At 32.8% G+C, this 20157-nt stretch overlaps 1 non-coding gene and 1 pseudogene across 1 annotated transcript; one reads left to right on the forward strand and one right to left on the reverse strand.

Moving 5' to 3' along the window:
* Positions 1–15811: 15811 nt before the first annotated feature.
* Positions 15812–15918, reverse strand: LOC116420165. The gene has a single exon (XR_004230446.1). It is a non-coding gene; the product is annotated as a U6 spliceosomal RNA (small nuclear RNA).
* Positions 15919–17395: 1477 nt separating this feature from the next.
* Positions 17396–18644, forward strand: LOC100920754 (annotated as a pseudogene).
* Positions 18645–20157: the final 1513 nt, after the last annotated feature.

A 20157-nucleotide genomic window follows, 5' to 3' on the forward strand; every position in this document is an offset into this window, starting at 1 on the left:
CCCAATTACATTTTCATCTGATTCAGGCAGCATTAGTTTGGCTGGAGTCTACAGCCTACAGACAGCAGGATTTGACATCTCTACCATAAAGAACCCTTGAGTTCTGAAAGGGTGAACTATTTATTCGGTAGGAATGGACCACAGATTTGAAGCTTTTGCAATCTCGAAGTAAATCACTTAAGATGTGAGACACTGGGGTAACCTTTACAAATGGTAAATACAATCATTCAAAGTCCAATAAAACATATCTGAGGAACTCAATCCTAGTACTGCTAGTCTTAATGGATGAATATTGCATGGGGTTTGTCAGAATATATTGCTGGGACTTAAAGGGCATGACAGGAAAGAAGGCCACCTATCTTATAAACTGGAGACAAAGGGATAAAAAACAGAAACAAGGAAAGTTTACCTGGGCAGGCCGATGAGATCTTTGTATTGAATTTAGGACCAACATCTCCAAACTAAGGTAGCCCACCAAATCCCTCACACTATAGGAGATAGTGCCCCTAAAGTAGAACTGGTGAGGAGTTCAGAAGGGATAAAATCAGGGATATCAGCAAATACCTTCAGTTCATAGTAGGAAGAGGAAATCCATGAAGGTTTAGGACTTCAAGGTTCAAGCTTTAGAATGGCTCAGGCAATTCAGGCACCTTAAGTATCTGAGCAACTTTTGAACCAGCCAAAGTATTATGATTATCTTAGGATCAGTGCAAAAAGAGTATTTGAAAAGCAAAGAAGAGGTTCTTCCACCTCTAAATGGCTCCTCCCTGACAGGGGATGGGGAAGTAATCAGCTGAGAAGCTTTACGTTTCCAATCTGGAATATATGGAGTATATGTTTTCAGAATTCTGATGAGGTAAGGGAGCGATGGTCTAGAGCAAAGCTTCTTAACTGTGGCTCATGATCCCATATGAGGTCATTTAATTAAATCTGGGGGTCACAAAATTGTGATTTATGATCAGTAATTTGTATACCGATTTTATACACCTATTTACCTGGTGTTGTGTAAAAATGTCTTGGGAGGGAAAATGTTGTGAGTGGAAAGATTTTAAGAAGCCTCGCTCTAGAGAAGCCAGCCAAAGCAGAAAGGAAGGAATACAGGCAATTATTTTATTCAGGAACATTAAGGAATAAACAACTTATTAAACAAAGAAAGACAAGGCCAAGAAAAAATGTTCTTAAACTACTCAGAAATATAAAGAAAATGAGCCTTCCAACAATGAAAAATACTGATGATAACAAGAAAAGAAGCTTCTCTTCTTCCTTTGGCTAAACACAGGGTTCAGTGAAATTCTTATGATGTCATCTAGAAACGGGAACATATCTAACTTCAGTGAAGAAGCTTAAATGGATTAGATATGCACATCAGCAAGTTAAGATTAAATAAAATCATTATATTCAATTATAAGCCCACTGAGTAGGTTTTGACCATTAGAGAAAATCATCAGATATAAACTAAATAGGATAATGCTATGCAGAGTAATTATAACTGACACCTGGTCCAAGTAGCGAGACTAAAGATTATCATTTTTTTAAATTTAGACTTTGAGATAAATGCCAATTTTTAAATCTGAAGCAAAATAATTTATTAGGCATAATTTGGACACAAGTTGAAGTAGGTAAAACAAACTCATCATTTTTTTTTTTTGTTTAAATAATGGGTGAATTTGATCATAATAAGGGCCAAATATTGATCTAAAATTGGTATAGCACAAATTGTATTTAAGGTTCAAGTATCCCTATCCTGATGAGGTACCAAATGATCTCTAGTATGTTGTCACCTAATGGAGAAAGAAGGAGAGAGACAAAGTAGGGAAGGGAGAGAAAGACAAAGACATAGAGATAGAAAGAAACAGAGACAGACAAAGACAGAAACAGAGACACAGAAAGAAAGAGACAGAGATTCTGAGAGACAAGAGAGAGAAAGAGACAGAGAAAAATAGAGACCGAGAGAGAGACAGAGACAGAGAGAGAGGTACAGAAAGAGATAGAAAAGACAGAGAGAAACAGAGACAGAGAAAGACAGATAGCAATGGGAGAGACAGAGAGACAGAGAGGTAGACAGAAAAAGAGACAAACAGAGAAGAGAGAGACATAGAAACACAGAGAGATAGAAAAGCTAGAGAGAAACATTGACAGAGAGTGAGACAGACAGAAAGAGACAGAGAGATACAGTGACAGAATCATTATGTATGACATAGTGGATATAGAATTTGCCTTTGGTTCTAAAAGATCGGTACTCAAATCCCAGGTGTCATAAATACTGGCTTTCCATGCAGGACAAGATACTTTACCTCAGGATACTCTACACTGACATGGATTGCTGAAGCAACTTTTCTTCTCCAGGTGTTTTCTATATCAATCAAATCACAGGTCCAGTATCTATCCCTCTCCTTGCCCAATTTATTTTTATCATATTTCATTTAAATTAAATGATTGAGTTAAATATTTATGCCAGACAAGACGATACATATATATATATATATATATATATATATATATACATATATATATGCTAACCAAACCTAATAATTATATAAACATACAAAGATACACACACACATGTAGCAAAACAAACCTGCTTATACAAATATATGTAGCAAAACGGTTTCAGTCTTTTCCAACTTTTCCTGTCCCCATTTGTTGTTTTCTCAGAAAAAGATTTATCATTTTCTTCTCATTTTATAGAAAAAGAACTGAAGCAAATAGGGTTGTGATTTGTCCAAAGTCATACAGTCATAACAGTGTGTACAGATAGTAAAACAAATAAGTTTTATGGATGTATTTCCTTTTGGACTTTGAGTATGAATAGGAACATTTTTAATTCAAATTATAGTATCAAAAATGAAAATATATTTGGTACATATACCAACCCACAAGGGAGAATCGCAGCTGGGTTTGTAGATTGTGGCTTTAAGAGTGGACAGGATTGTAAGAGTATTCTACTCCAAACCTTTCACTTGACAGATGCAGAAATTGAAGCCCAGAGAAACGGACTAGCCAAAACTACACCAGTGCAAGTCAGCAGTGACTTTCTAGAAAGACTTGACCCTAGGCAAAACTGAAACAAAACAAAAACATTTTTTTTTTTACATTTAAACTATCAGCATCCTTCTGGTGTTTCTATATTCCTGTAAGTTGTGAAACACTACAGTCTCTCAAGAATTAAACTGAGGATCAATCAAAGAAGAATAGATGGATAGTCTGTGTATTATACTGTTACTTTCACAATGCAACAAAAAAGTAAAAAAAAGTCTCCAGAATATTGGGTCCAGCCTTTGTGGCAAAAATATGGAAGGCCAAGGGAAAGAGATGTACTTTATAAGATGTGAATGAGATATAACTTTATAGGAAAAGGAATATTTACTGAGATCTCAGAGCTCTGGAGTGTTTTAAAAGCATTTGAAAAGTGAAAAAGACTCTAGTGTTTTCATTTTACATATGAGAAAACTGAAGGACAAAGAATCTGCGATTAACAGAAGTTTATCCACCAGCATAATGGCAGAACTGGGTCTTAACCCTATATCTCTTGCTTCCTTTGTCATTCTTCTTTCCATATTGCACTCAGTAGAACAAATTACTTTAGTCCTAAATCAAAAAGCACAAGTACATTGAGAATATATTGTGAAGAAAATTATATGTGTTTATAGTGAACACAAACACCAGCAAATTGTAAGAAATGGAAGAAGGACAATGTAATTTTTGCCCTGGGAGAAAGAAGACAGAACAATTCTCAATTCAAAATTAATCAAAGATATCTTAACATTCAATACAATGTGCGCTTTATTGCTTCAATTTAGCATTTTAACAAGACAACTAATAAGGAAATCATGATAAAAATTAAATTATTTTAAGGTTGGTTAAGTGCTGATGCTTAAGAGTGATAGGATTTGTTCTTTACAGAATGATAGCTACATCCCTTTTTCATTGCAATTGCGTGGAATGGAATGCTTATTGAAACCGTTAAGTGGCCTATGTCTTCCACAAATGAATAAATATTGGAGAAATTGTTCTTGTTATTTTCTGAAACCCCTTGATATACTTTACATGCATTGAATCTAGGCAATACCAAAATAACCAGTTATAGAAGAAACATTCAGATCAATCAAAATAATGTACAAAAAGATCTTTGCAAATTTAAAATGTTAAAGAAATGTCAGATGAAAATGTTTCAGTTCAATTTTTTAAAAATTGAATTTAATGAAAATGCTGTCATACTAATGGCTGCATAGCTCTTTTGTCTCTTTCCTTCTTTCTTCTTTCTTTCTTTACCTCCCTTGAGGACTTCTATTCAGCTTAACATCTACTTGACACCTTCTACTTTATATTAATAATAATAATAATAATTAAGCTTCCATTTACAAACTGTTATTTAGATGTGTAGATATAATATTAGCCAAATCCAAGGGGTAGTCAAGCCATAGTAAATTCGAGTGATACCAAGCAAGTTAGCAATATATTCATATGAGGTAAGTAGGTCATTGATATTCTCATCCCCAAGTCTTAACATCTTAAAATGCAAACTAAGTCACAGTGAAGGAGTCTAGTCTTTCTCCCCAGAGGGAAGAAAACAGACAGAAACAACTCAAGGTCATTGAAGAATCCCTTAGTCTAACCACTGAAGGCACCGTGCCAACCAATCACTGTGGCATTCTTATTTAGTTTAATTGCATGAGTTCTGCTTGCCATATTTTGTTGCATTATTAAATGGCTCCAACTTCCTTGACTGAAAACAAGTCTTAAGAACACAATTGAAAGCCATAATGTTCAAAAGTCAATCTCCTTTGTCTAAAGTTCTGAGAACAATGGAAACCTTCGGCACAAATCCCTGTATGCCAGAATCAAGAAAAGGGAGCCTTCATATTATGTCACATGTGACCTCTTTGAATGCTTTGTTTAAATAAAAATAAATTATAACTACAAATTTCCCTTTGAATACAAACTGCCTCTCATTTATTCCCTATTTTTGGAATACCTACTGTGTATTCAGAACATATCACTTTAATTTTTATTCATTTTATACTTCAACAACTCAGTGAATTTGTGATCTCATTGGGTGAGACACTTTCCAATGTTGCGGTGCAAGCCGCATGTCCACGCTTTTCATTCATATTCTTCAATGCTTTCTCAAGGTAAAGTTTTGATCATACTTTTATTTTACTATCTCTTATATTTCTCACTTATTGCACCCACCCCAAAGAGATATTTCTTATAACAGAGAAATATGATGTTAGAAGTCTTCCATCTGTACAAAGAAGCAGGGGGAGGATACCATCTTATCTCTTTTTTTGTCTCAATCTCTATCATTCTCACTTATCAGCATTTAATTTTAATAATTTTTGTATTGTTTCATTAAAGTTATCATAGTCATTATGTATATAGAAGCATAAAAAGCGCTTCTATAAATATTTTGGTAGATAGAATGCTTCTCTGTTTAGACAAACAGAAAAAGTCAATGACAACTTCCTTTATGTTGGGGGGGGGGTGTATATGGGAGTATGTGCCTTTAATATATACACAGATCTATGCATATAAAGATATACAATTACATAAATATTGCATATATATAAACACACACACACACACACACACACACATATATATATATATGTACATATACATAAATATGAATGATTTAATCCATCTCTCCATGCAATTCCAAAATAGTTTCTAGGTTCTTTGGTATAATTCACAGTTCCTCATCCAATGCATTAGTGTGCTTATCATTCTAACCCTTCCAAAATTGATTATTCTCATTTTTTCTTATTATCTCAAACTCTCTGAATGTGAGGTAAAATCTGAAGATCATTTTGCCTTGCAATCCTCTTATTATTTTAGATTTGGAGTATTCTTTCATGTAATTATTAAAACTGATCCATTCTTTTTTTTTTTTTTTTTAATTTTTTTTTATTTAATAGCCTTTTATTTACAGGATATATACATAGGTAATTTTACAGCATTAACAATTGCCAAACTTCTTGTTCCAATTTTTCACCTCTTACCCCCCCACCCCCTCCCCTAAATGTCAGGATGACCAGTAGATGTTAAAATATATTAAAATATAACTTAGATACACAATAAGTATACATGACCAAAACATTATTTTGCTGTACAAAAAGAATCAGACTCTGAATTATTGTACAATTAGCTTGTGAAGGAAATCAAAAATGCAGGTGTGCATAACTATAGGGATTGGGAATTCAATGTAATGGTTTTTAGTCATCTCCCAGAGTTCTTTTTCTGGGTATAGCTAGTTCAGTTCATTACTGCTCCATTAAAAATGATTTGGTTGATCTCGTTGCTGAGGATGGCCTGATCCATCAGAACTGGTCATCATCTAGTATTGTTGTTGAAGTATATAATGATCTCCTGGTCCTGCTCATTTCACTCAGCATCAGTTCGTGTAAGTCTCTCCAGGCCTTTCTGAAATCATCCTGTTGGTCATTTCTTACAGAACAGTAATATTCCATAATTTTCATATACCACAATTTATTCAGCCATTCTCCAACTGATGGACATCCATTCAGTTTCCAGTTTCTAGCCACTACAAAAAGGGCTGCCACAAACATTCGTGCACATACAGGTCCCTTTCCCTTCTTTATAATCTCTTTGGGATATAATCCCAGTAGTAACACTGCTGGATCAAAGGGTATGCACAGTTTGATAACTTTTTGAGCATAGTTCCAAACTACTCTCCAAAATGGTTGGATTCGTTCACAACTCCACCAACAATGCATCAATGTCCCAGTTTTCCCGCATCCCCTCCAACAATCATCATTATTTTTTCCTGTCATCTTAGCCAATCTGACAGGTGTGTAGTGGTATCTTAGAGTTGTCTTAATTTGCATTTCTCTGATTAATAATGACTTGGAGCATCTTTTCATATGACTAGAAATAGTTTCAATTTCTTCATCTGAGAATTGTCTGTTTGGTCATCCTTTGACCATTTTTCAATTGGAGAATGGCTTGATTTTTTATAAATTAGAGTTAATTCTCTATATATTTTGGAAATGAGGCCTTTATCAGAACCTTTGACTGTAAAAATATTTTCCCACTTTATTGCTTCCCTTCTAATCTTGTCTGCATTAGTTTTGTTTGTACAAAAACTTTTCAGTTTGGTATAATCGAAATTTTCTATTTTGTGATCAGTAATGATCTCTAGTTCTGCTTTGGTCATAAAGACCTTCCCCTTCCACAGGTCTGAGAGGTAAACTATCCTATGTTCCTCTAATTTATTAATAATTTCATTCTTTATGCCTAGGTCATGAACCCATTTTGACCTTATCTTGGTGTACGGTGTTAAGTATGGATCAATGCTTAGTTTCTGCCATATTAAAAACTGATCCATTCTTATGATTTCTTTTGAGAACGCCTGTATAAGGGAATGGTATTTGCTTGTATATTTCTGACAGTTAGTTCTTGACCTTAGATAGCAGAACATTGTCAGAAATATTCATCACAATCTATTGTAGTCAATTATTTTTTCTTGTTATATGAGTTGATTTTTAATATTAAATCATTATATTTTCATATCAATTTTAATCTTATACTCATCTCTATCCCTTTAACTGTCATGAATTTATACTTTACAGAGACATGTAAAATGTATATGAACCACTTTTCTTACAATGTCTAATGCTAAAAATAATCAATATTCAGGCCATACTGTTGTGGCTATTTTGTAAGCTCTAATATCAATGAATCATTTGGGTAACAAAATATGTTTTCCATTAAAATAGCATTGTTCTCGCTTATGAAAGCAGGCCACCCACCCAATTCACCTTTGTTCTATGTACAGCCCATATAAGAATAATCATGATTTTTAAAAGATACTCAGAGTTCTTTGTAGGATTAGCAGAATTTTGTACCATGCAAAAAGCACTGGAGTTGGAATTGGGAGAGATATGAGTTTGAATACGTTCTCTTGAAATAATTAGCTGTGTGAACCTGGGGCAGTAAAGTAACTGATCTGAGTTTCAGAGTCTTAATATTTTAAATAGGGATAATAACACCAAGAGTGCTCATCTCACCAGGATTTTATAAAGATTAAATAAGATAATGTACCTAAAGTGCTTTGTAAATCTTAAAGCACCAGATAAATATATATTGTTATTATAGACATAAGGAGGCAAATAATCAATTTAAAACTAGAAAATGCTCTTAACTAGCAAAATACTCGTTACATAATAGGGATTCAATGAATACTTATTGAAATAATTTTAGATCCTGGAAAGCAGCACACTATATAAACACACAAAGATTAATTTCTTCAGAAATATATACACACAAATAATTTATTGCACATCTGGATACATAATCTTTACATACAGAGAAGTTAATGAAAATGTGAAATTAAAATAGTAATTTTAAGTCATTTTATTAAAGAACCAAAGACTAGTATTTGAAATGCATTTCCAAGTTTATAGAATATAGATCTGAATAGAAATCCTCTTTAATATATAGCCAGTAGAAGTTTAATCAATGTCCATTTGAAGACAAAGTTGAGGCAACCTATTTCATTTGGGGCACAATAGTTATTAAAATTTTATCTGCAACTTTCACCTTTGTGTCTACTTCTAGCTTCTGAATTGCAACACAATTGATGTATCTTCCAAATGAAAGACCATGAGATATTTATTCTCATGCTGTTATTACAGAAAGATATTTTGCCTCCCTAGCCATATCTTCTTTGTCCCACCCCACAAAACCAGTTTAAAAAATTCACATAATAACTATCCAGTTTATTAAAAACTGAAGATCTTATTCACGTGATTTTTTTTTCTTCATATTTTCCTCCCTCATTTTGTATTTTTAGGATTGAAGACTTAGAGCTGAAAGGGACCATCTAATACAAATCTATTTTGTAGATGAAAATGAGTTAGAGAATGTTTAAGTGATTTGCTAAGGATCACATAGATAATGTCAGAGTTTGAATTTGAATCTAGGTCTGTCTTTCTGAGTCCAGGTCTAGCACTTAATCCACTATGATATGATACCTCTCTATGAGTTTGTTGCTATTTTTTTCAACCAAATGTGAAATATTCAATCCATTGTTTTAGTCAAAATATATTTGAATCTTATTTCCTAAAACACATTAGCTACATATTCTTTCCACTTTTGTGACACATACCGGTTTTATAAGCAAACTATCTATGGCTTCTTCAAATTCATTTATAATAAACCTTAAACATAATAGGACCAAGGACATTTGTCTTCAGTAGCCTTTTTATAGGTAGAAACATAAAATACCATTTAGTTTGCATTTCAACAAAAAGTCTACTCCTCATTGTAAAAAGAAATGAATTATTAACATTTTTCTTAACTTTCAGAAACCTGAAAGTGTGAGAGGTCTTTTTGTTGTTTTATAATTTAATTCTCTCAATAGGATTATAAAATAAGTTTGACATCAACTGTCCTGAGATTTCATTGAGGGGTGGAGAGGGTGGAGGAGTTATAGATTTAGAAAAGTCAGTAAGTTAACAAGCTTTTGTAAAATATTTAATATGAGCCAGGCACTAAGCTAAATTGTGGGAAGACATCATTGAACCCAACTACCTCATTTTACAAATGAAGAAACAGGAATCCAGAGAGATTATTCACTTAACAAAGGTTATAAAAGTAGTAAGTGATGAAGATGAGATTCCATTCCAGTTAAGAACTAATTTAAAATGTAAATGGCTTTGGGAAAAGTTTTTGACAAGATTCATTTGTTTCCCTAGATTTGGGGCCCAGATGCACTTTATTGCTCTCCATATACATATCAATGCAAACTGATCTGCACACACAAACACACAGAGACAGAAAAACAGAGATAGAGAGACAGAAAAGAAGAGACAGAGAGATAGAAAGAAATATTGAGAGAGAGGGAGAGAGATAATCAGAGAGAGAAAAAAGCAAGAGAAAAGAAAGAGCGAGAGAACGAGAAAGAGAGAGAGAGAGAGAGAGAGAGAGAGAGATTGCAGATTTTTACAGAAATATTCTCTTCTCTTGAGATGTGATGAAATTAACATTTTCTTCATTATGAAGTGACATAATGAAGTGCATCAACAATTTTGAAAAATATTCTTATCCTTCAAAATATACCTTAAAGAAAAAAATTATATACACAGCAGGTTTTCTGGAATATTTATTATTTTCCCCAAAGAGTCATTATCAGAACTACCAATATCATAGTTGAAAAGTGATTGTCAACAAAAGGATGGCATATTTTCAGGATGGCATCATCTTTTTCTAGCCACAAAATACCTAATTTAGTAATCATTTATCTTCTTCACCTCTAAACTTATTTTTCTTTTAAACTTCCCTATAGCTGTTAAGGATATCAATATCTTCCCAATCAACCAGGAGTAAAATTTAGGAAACATCTGTCTCTTATCTACCACTTCCATTAAGTTGACAAGTCTTGATTGTTATGTTCACAATATTTTGCATGGCCTTTTCCTTTCCACTCATACTATCAACACACTAGTTTAGATATTTACTGTTATAATACCTCCCAACTGGTTTTCCCCTTTAGCCTTTTCCCCTCTCAAATTAAACCCACAAATTGCCAATATAATCTTTCTGCATCATAATTTTTGCCCATCTATCTGGTACAATGAATAGGCAGCGGGCTGTTGGGCCAAGAGGACGAGAATTCAAACTGTTCCTCAAACACTTACTTAACTATATTACTTGGGGAAGTAATTTAACCCTGGAGAAAAAAGTGGCAAACTATTCCAGTATCTTTGCCTCTGGTAACTTTGTCAATAAAACCTCAAATGGGATCATAGAGATTTTGACATGACTGAAAAAACTCAACATCACCAACAAAAAAAACCCTAATTTTGATCATGTAACTCTCCTACTCAAGAATTTTTAATGGCTCCCTATTTTAACATTTTAAACTTTAAAAGTTTAGAATTTCAAAAAATTTAAAATTAAAAATAAAATCTGAAACCAGTTTACTATATTTCAAATTTCTTCCCCTTTCAAATTACTTTTCCTTGTTGCTGGTTTCCTTTGCTCAAATTCAACAAATTATTTCCTGTCTCTATACTTACTTGGAAACCATAATGCACTCCTTCTTCATGTCTACCTTTTACTGTTATTATCTTCCTTCAAAGTTCAGTTAGCTTAATCCCTAGCCCAAGGATCCTATTCTAATTCTCTCAATTAAAATTGTTCTCTCCCTATTCAAATCTTCTTATATTATTTTTTCTGTCTCCTTTGTCTCCTTAACTTGTAGGCTACTTGTCTGTGCACATATATTAATCTTATTCCCAGTAGAATGTAAGCTCATTGAATCAAACCTCCATCATTTTGATTTTTATATATTAAATGTCTTATATATAGTAGAAGTTTTATTGTTATTTTTTGAAATGGATGCCTGTATTTAAATAGGGGAGTAAATATTTTATAGATTTAAATAATCAGGCATTTAACTATCAACCTCACATTTCTTTACAGATTTTACTTTTTTAAGGTTATTAAAATGTAGAAATATCTAACCATTTCAAAAGTGAAGACACTTTGTGCTTAATGATCAGGGTAAATTTCCTTTTAATGAAGGTTTTGTGTAGGGTTTTGTTTTGTTTTTCTGGGAGGGAAGACTGAGAAATTATAGAGATTGATAATAAAGTTTAAATTAAGTGTGGTTTACTAAAGAAGGGAAAGGGACCTGTATGTGCCAAAATGTTTGTGGCAGCCCTGGTTGTAGTGGCTAGAAACTGGAAAATGAATGGATGCCCATCAATTGGAGAATGGTTGGGTAAATTGTGGTACATGAATGTTATGGAATATTATTGTTCTGTAAGAAATGACCAGCAGGATGAATACAGAGAGGATTGGCGAGACTTACATGAACTGATGCTGAGTGAAATGAGCAGAACCAGGAGATCATTATATGCTTCAACAATGATACTGTATGAGGATGTATTCTGACAGAAGTGGATTTCTTCGACAAAGAGAAGATCTAACTCAGTTTCAATTGATCAAGGATGGACAGAAGCAGCTATACCCAAAGAAAGAACACTGGGAAATGAATGCACTATTTGCATTTTTGTTTTTCTTCCCAAGTTATTTTTACCTTCTAAATCCAATTCTCCCTGTGCAACAAGAGAACTGTTCAGTTCTGCACACATATATTGTATCTAGGATATACTGTGACATATTTAACATATATAGGACTGCTTGCCATCTGGGGGAGGAGGTGGAGGGAGGGAAGGGAAAAGTTGGAACAGAAATGAGTGCAAGAGATAATGTTGTAAAAAAATTACCCAGGCATGGGTTCTGTCAATAAAACATTATAATTATGAAAGAAAAAAAAAAATTGGCAAATACCACAAAAAATAAATAAATTAATTAAATTAAATGTGGTTTTCTGAAAAAAAAAAAAATCCAAAGAATACAGTTAAAATGCCTCAGTTTGGGTCCCTGCTCTGATAGTTAAATAGTTGGGAGATAGTGAGCAAAATATTTGTTTTTTTCTGTATCTTTTCCTGTTATTAACAAATGTAAATAATTATTTTCAATTACCTACTTTATGCATTTTGTTAAAAAAATCATTTTGTAATCTCTGAGCAGTTTTACAAATAAGAAATATTAAATTCCTTAGTAAAACTGTCCTTCATTCTCAAAGAGAACCAATGACATCGCAAGGCTGCTATCTTGACTTGCTCATGAATTGAAGTGACATAGGATTAACTATGTCATCAATAAGAGAACAAGCCTTGTTATTCCTTAGGACACGTCTACAGGACACCAAAGCTTTCGATCAGTTCTATAAAATATAAAAAATTATATATTTGTAAATATTTGAATATGGATAGAAACATTTTTCCCATGTAGATGTTAAACTGGAGTTCAGGAACCTTGCTATATGTGAATAAAAGTTAAATAGAGAGATAGATGGATGAATAGATAGATAGATGACAGATACATAAATGATAGATGGATGATAGATCACAGATAGAGAGATGATGGATAAATAGACAGATACATAGACAGATAGATAGATAGATAGAAAGTACCTGTCCATATCTCCTCATTACAGCATGATAGTTTACAAATAATCAGTAGAACTTGGCTAAATTATTTAAAGTTTTTTTTTTCTCCATTGTTCATTTGTTATTTTTAATCAAATTGACCAGTCATTTAGTATTATGCAAACCCAACCTTAATGTAATTTGAAGAAAACAAATATCTGCATACAACTAGCCTTGTAACACAGCAAAATATTTCCAATATTTCAATTAATCACATTCAGTTGTATGGCAACATAGTCATAAATATTAAAGGTTAAATTATGCCAGGCAACTTTTCACTGTTCCAGCTCAAAAGCTCAGACTCCCAGATCTGAAGTCAAGATCTAAGATTAAATCTGTCCCTTAGACTCTAGTTTTGTGATCTTGTACAAATTATTTGGCATTTTTGCTTGTTTCTTAATCTGTACCATTATAATAATATAATGATGATAATAATAATTTATATAGTGATCATATTAGAAAAGTACTTTAAAACAGGAATCCCTTTTATCTTCACTACCCTCCTGGGAGATAGGTGATATTTATTACCCCCATTTTACAAATGAGTTAACTGAGTTACTTAAGTAACTTGTCCAGAGTCACAGTTGTGAAGTATCAATGTATAGTTCAGGTCAGGAAGTATTTGAATTCAGAGCTTTCTAAATCCAAGTCTAACTTTCTATCTCTTGTACCAACTAATCTTTTATAAAGTGATGATAATAACAGCATCTACACCATAGGATTGCTGTCAAAGTAAACTAATTGTATTCATTAAGTGATTTGCAAACCTTAAAATACTATATAAAGACTAGTTATCATCATCATATTAATCATTATCACCATCATTTTTATCTTCCTCTTTGCTTGATCCCCTTACTCTTACTGATGTGGTTCCTAAACATGGGAGTAAGTATGTGGATATATATTGGGGCGGGGTGGGGGGAGAAGTGGGAGAAAATTGATGGGAAAAGAAAAGGGAAGAGAAAAAAAGACTATCTCTACTAGAATCTACTAAAAGAAATGCTAGATAAAATCATTTTTAAAAATTGCTTCCTTAGGATGCATTTATAGGATATTATCAAGCCTTGTGATGAAAGAAAGGGTAATAAAAATAGGAAGAACATTAATAAATCAGTGATAGTCTTTCCTCACTTAAAAATAACAAACATTGTTAGCAAGTGAATAATAGAAGGCATTGGTTATATAGTAATCAGGTAGTTTAATGATATTTTTGATGTTACTTTGGGCACAAAGTATTAATGGAATTTTCTATACCCTCAGGAGAAAGTAGTCTCTCCAGTAAGAGGCTAGATTTCACACATTTCCAAAACAGTATTAAATGATGTGAATTTGAAAAGATTCAATTGGGGTTGATGGTGAAAAAAACTTCCAGGTACTGTTTCTTCATTAAAATACTATTAAAAAAAAGGAGATTGTCCTATTATATTCTGACTTTTGTCAAATGAAAAGGCATTAGAAAACAGAGGAAGGTAAGAACATAAATAAGGCCAATAAATGGAAATGGAGATACAAAAACTACCTTAGGGGCAATAAAAAAAGTATTTGTTGGCTAGTGTGCTCAAAAAGTCAATTTTGTTCAAGGTGAGCAAATGCAGCTGTAACATTAGCATTCATTAATGTAGTCACCATATTTGACAGTGAACATTATTGGTTAAGATAACAGAGTTATATAATAAAATAATATTAGGAACTTTTAGTAAGCATCTTAGAAACTTACTGTTTTTGTAAGTGAAGAACAATTTTAAAAAAGCATTCTAACACTATAAAACATGTTTAAGTTCCTACTATTTGCCAAGATCATGCAAAGCAATGAGGATACAATTAATAAAAAGAAAAATGGTCCCTCCCCTTCAAGGAATCTACAATCTAAAGGAGAAGACAACATATAAAAAGAGGAAAGAAGGATGAAGATGCATATGGAGGGGATACCAGGAGGGTCTCTTTCCATGGAGCAGAAACCAAATAGGGCAGCAAAATCCCTGTACAATGATGTGAAAGTTTAAAGTCTGCCTTCTATAAAAGAAAACCTTGTAAGGAGTTTGGTACTCTGCCCTCCAAAGAGAGAGAAGAGGAGGTTTGAAGGAATTAAATTTATGCTTAACTTCAATTTCTTCAACATTAACTCTCGCAAAGCCTTGTGTTCCAATTCCTTCCCCCTTCCTCCACCCCTCCCCTAGATGGCAAGTAGCCCAGTATATGTTCAACTTGGTAGAAATATATGTTAAATCCAATATATGCATACACAATTATACAATTACAAGAAAAGTCAAATTAAACCAGAAATAAATGAGAAAGAAAATAAAATGCAAGCAAACTTGTGAGCCATACTCAGTTTCCACAGTCCTCTCTCTGGGGGTAAATGGCTCTCTACTTCACAAGCCCATTGAAACAATGCTCATTTCACTCAGCATCAGTCCATGTAATTCTCTCTAGGTCTCTCTGAAATCATCCTGTTGATCGTTTCTTACAGAACAATAATATTCTATAACAAGGAATCAAATTTCAGTCAAGTAGTGAATTAGCAGTTTGGTGCTAAGTATAGAAGTGATAAACATATCTGGAGAAGGACATCTTGAGAGCAGGCAGGACAGCAGATCCAAAGTGCATTGTTTAAATGAGTATGACTTTTGATTTATATTTTCTGGGATCTATTGAAATTATGTGTAGATTTGTACTGCAATGAATCTAAATAAATAAATGCTGCCATATTATTTCTAATAGGAAATATATTTGAGTATATTTAAAATAGAAAAGGAAATTTGCATTTAGCATACACACACACACACACACATATATAACACTTCATGAATTTGCATGTCATCTTTCCACAGGGGCTATGCTAATCCTCTCTGTATCATTCCAATTTTAGTATATGTGCTGCCAAAGCAAGCACAATTTTGCATCCATTTTGAAAAATAAAAACCTGTATTTTTTTTTTTTAATGGAGATATGCCTCTGGTCTGTAGGGGGCACTAAGAGTTTAAATGACCTATATGCTCAGTATCTCACAGATGATTTCTGTCAAAGATTGGTCTTGAACCTAAATCTTCCATACCCTATGTCAGACTGTCTCCCTATTTTCCCTTTCCAACTGTCTTTTTTTTTTTTTTTTTTTTTTTTTTTTTTTTTTTTTTTTTTTTTTTTTTTTTTTTGTACTATCTATTCACATTAGAATTTAAACTTCTTGAAAATAGGAGTGGTCTTTATTGATGTCCTGGCATTTATCACAATGCCTGATACATAATAAATCCTTCCTTAATGAATGTTTTTTTTCTACCTAAAGCTTCATAATGTCTTTTTTTTTTCTCTCAAGAGGAAGACTTAATGGGGGAATAATTGATATATTAAGTATAATCCAATAGCAATGCTTTATATTACATGCAACCAAATAGAAATCATGCCTTCTTACTTGATCTTGTTCTTTTTCCACTCATTCTTTCCTTACATTTTGATTTATTTTCCTTTCCTTTTATACATACACACACACACACACACACACACACACACACACACACACATATACACCCAAATATATGATTTTAAAATAAAAAGAAACATTCAAAATTGAAGCAATTGACACATAGTAAAAATTCCAATTCCTGATGAAATAGCTTAGATTTAGCACCTTCTAGACAACCAACCTAAATAATTCATCAAAGATAGCTGCAGTCTTCTAACATTTCCACCACAATAACAGAATTTACAATACCTTCCTATTTAAGTATCATTTACATATTATTAATAAGTATTCCAAACAAGACTGAGTCTAACACCAAACCTCTGGAACCAGAGAAGTTTCCTCCAAGTAACAGGATTCCTTTTTCTATGTATATGTATTTTCAGCCAACTACTGATGCTGAGTGACATAGTTCACACATGAGCCAATACAAACAAATTTCTTGATGACAAAAAAGTTAGGTACAAAAGATATTTTTTCTAACATAATGGTAAAAAAAAAAAAAAAAAAAAAAAAAAAAAAAAAAAAAAAAAAGGAGGGGTGTCATTTGGACCAACTGATTTGCATATACGGAAAATTTTCCAATTACTATACTTCCTTATCTGCTTTCTGTCAACAGTCAGTTTTTCAAGGTCTTCATTATTTCTTCATTATCTACTATTATTTAATGGAAAAATTCACTTAAATAATAAGCTCGATATCTGTGCCAATTTAACATCATCATTAATTTTTTCTCTTCCTCATTTTTTACCAGAGTCTTTTCTCTTTAGGATCTTTCCCTCGGGTATACTATCTTTGTAAATGCTTTTTCCTATTATCTTCAATGCTTTTATGAACATTAACTCATTCTGCATTAGCTTTTAACTTGAATATATTCATTTAAAGTGATGACTATTATTTCTTTGTAGCCACACTGAAGTCAAGGATCAAGCCACCATCACTGGCTGCAGAAGTGATGCTGATGATCAAAGGTGGAGAAGGCTTCATGGTGAAAGTCCAGGAATTGCCCTAATCCTATTCAGCTGATAAATTCCAATGCTTCTTCTTGGAGTAAAATTCAAAATGAGGCATCGGGCATTTGTTTCATCGGTATCTGAAAAGACAGACCAAGTGTGGAAGCATTTGTTGAACTTGAATCAGAAGATGAAATCAAATTGGCAATGGAAAAAAAGACAAACTAAGGGATATAAATATGTTGTAGTATTCAAGTTAAACAATATGGAAATGGCCCAATTAGTCCTGACACTGCCAATATGGCTCTGTGTATCTTAGTGGACTCCCGTTTGGCTGTAGCAAGGGAGAAATTGTTTAGTTATGTGTTTTATTTTTCAGGGTTGGAAATTTTGTGAAATGGGATAATATTGCCAGTAGATTTCCAGAGAAGGAATCTAAGGGAGGTCTTCATGCAGTTTGCTCTGTGGGAAATAGCTGAAAAGGCTCTAAAGAAACACAAGAAAAGAAAAGGGTAGAAGTATGTTGAAATCTTCAGGAGCAACCAAACAGAAGTTTATACTCAATGGTTCAAGAGCTAATGGCTGTGCAATGACCAGATGCTTAAGACAGACATGGGGCTAACAGAGGTTATAATAACATTGATAGGGGAGATGAATTTGAAAGAATAAAATGAGACCTCTATAGTGGAGAGGATGGAGTCTCTGATGATTACAATATAATGATGGACATGGCTTTGGGTCGGACACATTTGGAAGAGATTTCAATCACTACTTTTCAGGAATATCTGATCATACATATGGAGATGGTGGGCCCATTTTCCAGAGTACAAGAGGAATTGTGTGCACAAGAGAGGGATTACCTTACGGAGCTACTGAAAATGATATTAAACTTTCTTCTCATCACTCAACCCTGTTTCAGTGCACACTGAAATTACACCTGATGGCAGAGTGACTGGAGAAGCAGATACTGAATTTGCTGCTCATGAAGATGTTGGGACAGTTATGTCAAAAGACATCTTCTTGAGTTCTACAGCAGGTGCAAGCCGTGTTGTTTATAGTGAATGATGGAGGACATGAGCTTGTCAAACTGGTCCAGTCATCCACCAGCTGAGTGGTTATGGAGAAGGTTATGGTGGTCAAAGAAGCATGAACGGAGATGACCAAATTTTACAGGAAAACTGCAGGAATTTTCAATCAAACATTGCATAGAAAGTAAAGGAATAGCAGATCCTATAGTAATGGGAGCAGTACATCTGTGGGAGTGATAGAACATGAGGGACATTTGACACATCGAACATGAGGGGAAGTAATACTGATTTCTGATCCTTTTTAAAAGAAAAAAAAAACACAGACACAAATGAAGTTTAATACTTTTTCAATACAAGCTTATGATTTATGATTACTGTAAGTGAAATTGGGATTGTTGTTAAAACTTCAAATTCAGTATATTTGAACACAGAAAAACATTCATCTAGGAGATAATAACTTAGTTGAGAAAAGATTATATCTGTTAAACTATCTCAGCTTTTCTCAAGGTAGATATGTTGTAGGAGTGTACTTAAGCAGCAAGTGTATTTAAATTACAGTAGTTACAATTATGTTAGGTTACATTACATGGAATATTGTTTGAAATGAATGTTGGGAGACATGCTTTTTATATATAAAACAAATATAGGAGCTGTATCTATGATTCAAAAGTGAAACATTCAACATGTTTGTTCTAATTTATTTAGTTTACTACCTTGTACGGAATGAATGTTCAAACTTAAAAAAAAAAAAAACTTAATTGTGAGATGCAATATGGATACTTTAGGATTTGGTCTTGGTCTTTGTATTAAATTTTGAGGCCTTGATTTAAATCTTTCATTGTGTTTTGATTTCTTTTTAAGTATATTATACTGAGTTAAATAACTCTTCAAAAAAAAAATCATAACTAAGCCCTCTCATATTCATTACCTAACCTCCTATTTACTCTAATTATAGAATAGTGATTATTTGTTTAGACTGCTCCATTTTTTGTTAAACCACTTTCTTTTCAATGAAATTATATATTTAATTTTATTTGTGATATCTCAAAGGTAATAAAGTTTCCTTCTTACCTTAAAGATTTCACTACTCTGTCCCCCATGATTTCATTCTCACCATTTACTTAAAACTTAAGATCCTTGACAATGTAGTCAGTTAGAATTTTATTTCAAATTTTTGAATCTATATTCATTAGAGATAATATTCCTTATTTTGAAATTGTCAAGATAATTTTTATGTTAAAATAATTTATCTTCTCTAAAAGCTTATTCTTGAATTTATACTATGTTCCTTTATAAATACAAAAATAGATCTATTCAAATTGTTTCTAGAGCATGAATTTATAGTATGATTTTAGTTTTCCTGTATTGCACTTAAGTACTTTGTACATATAGCTTTCGATACTGCTTTGTCATATCATCTTCATTATGATTCTTATGATTTTATTGTTATAAAGAATTCCTAGCAAGCAAACTTCCTCAGCCAAGGACATTTAATAACTCCTCTGCTCCTTATACTTTAAGGTTGCCTGAGGAACTAAGGGATTAAGTGCTTTGCCCAGGGTCACTTAGTCAATACATGTCAAGAGCCTGTATTAGAAACTGGATTTTCCTAATTTCTAGGCCGACTATCCAACCATTTTCTGCTACCTCAAATAAAGAAAAATATAACTTAAAAGTAATTTAAAGAACATCCT

Source organism: Sarcophilus harrisii, chromosome 6 (assembly GCF_902635505.1).
Source record: "Sarcophilus harrisii chromosome 6, mSarHar1.11, whole genome shotgun sequence".
NCBI lineage: Eukaryota > Metazoa > Chordata > Mammalia > Dasyuromorphia > Dasyuridae > Sarcophilus > Sarcophilus harrisii.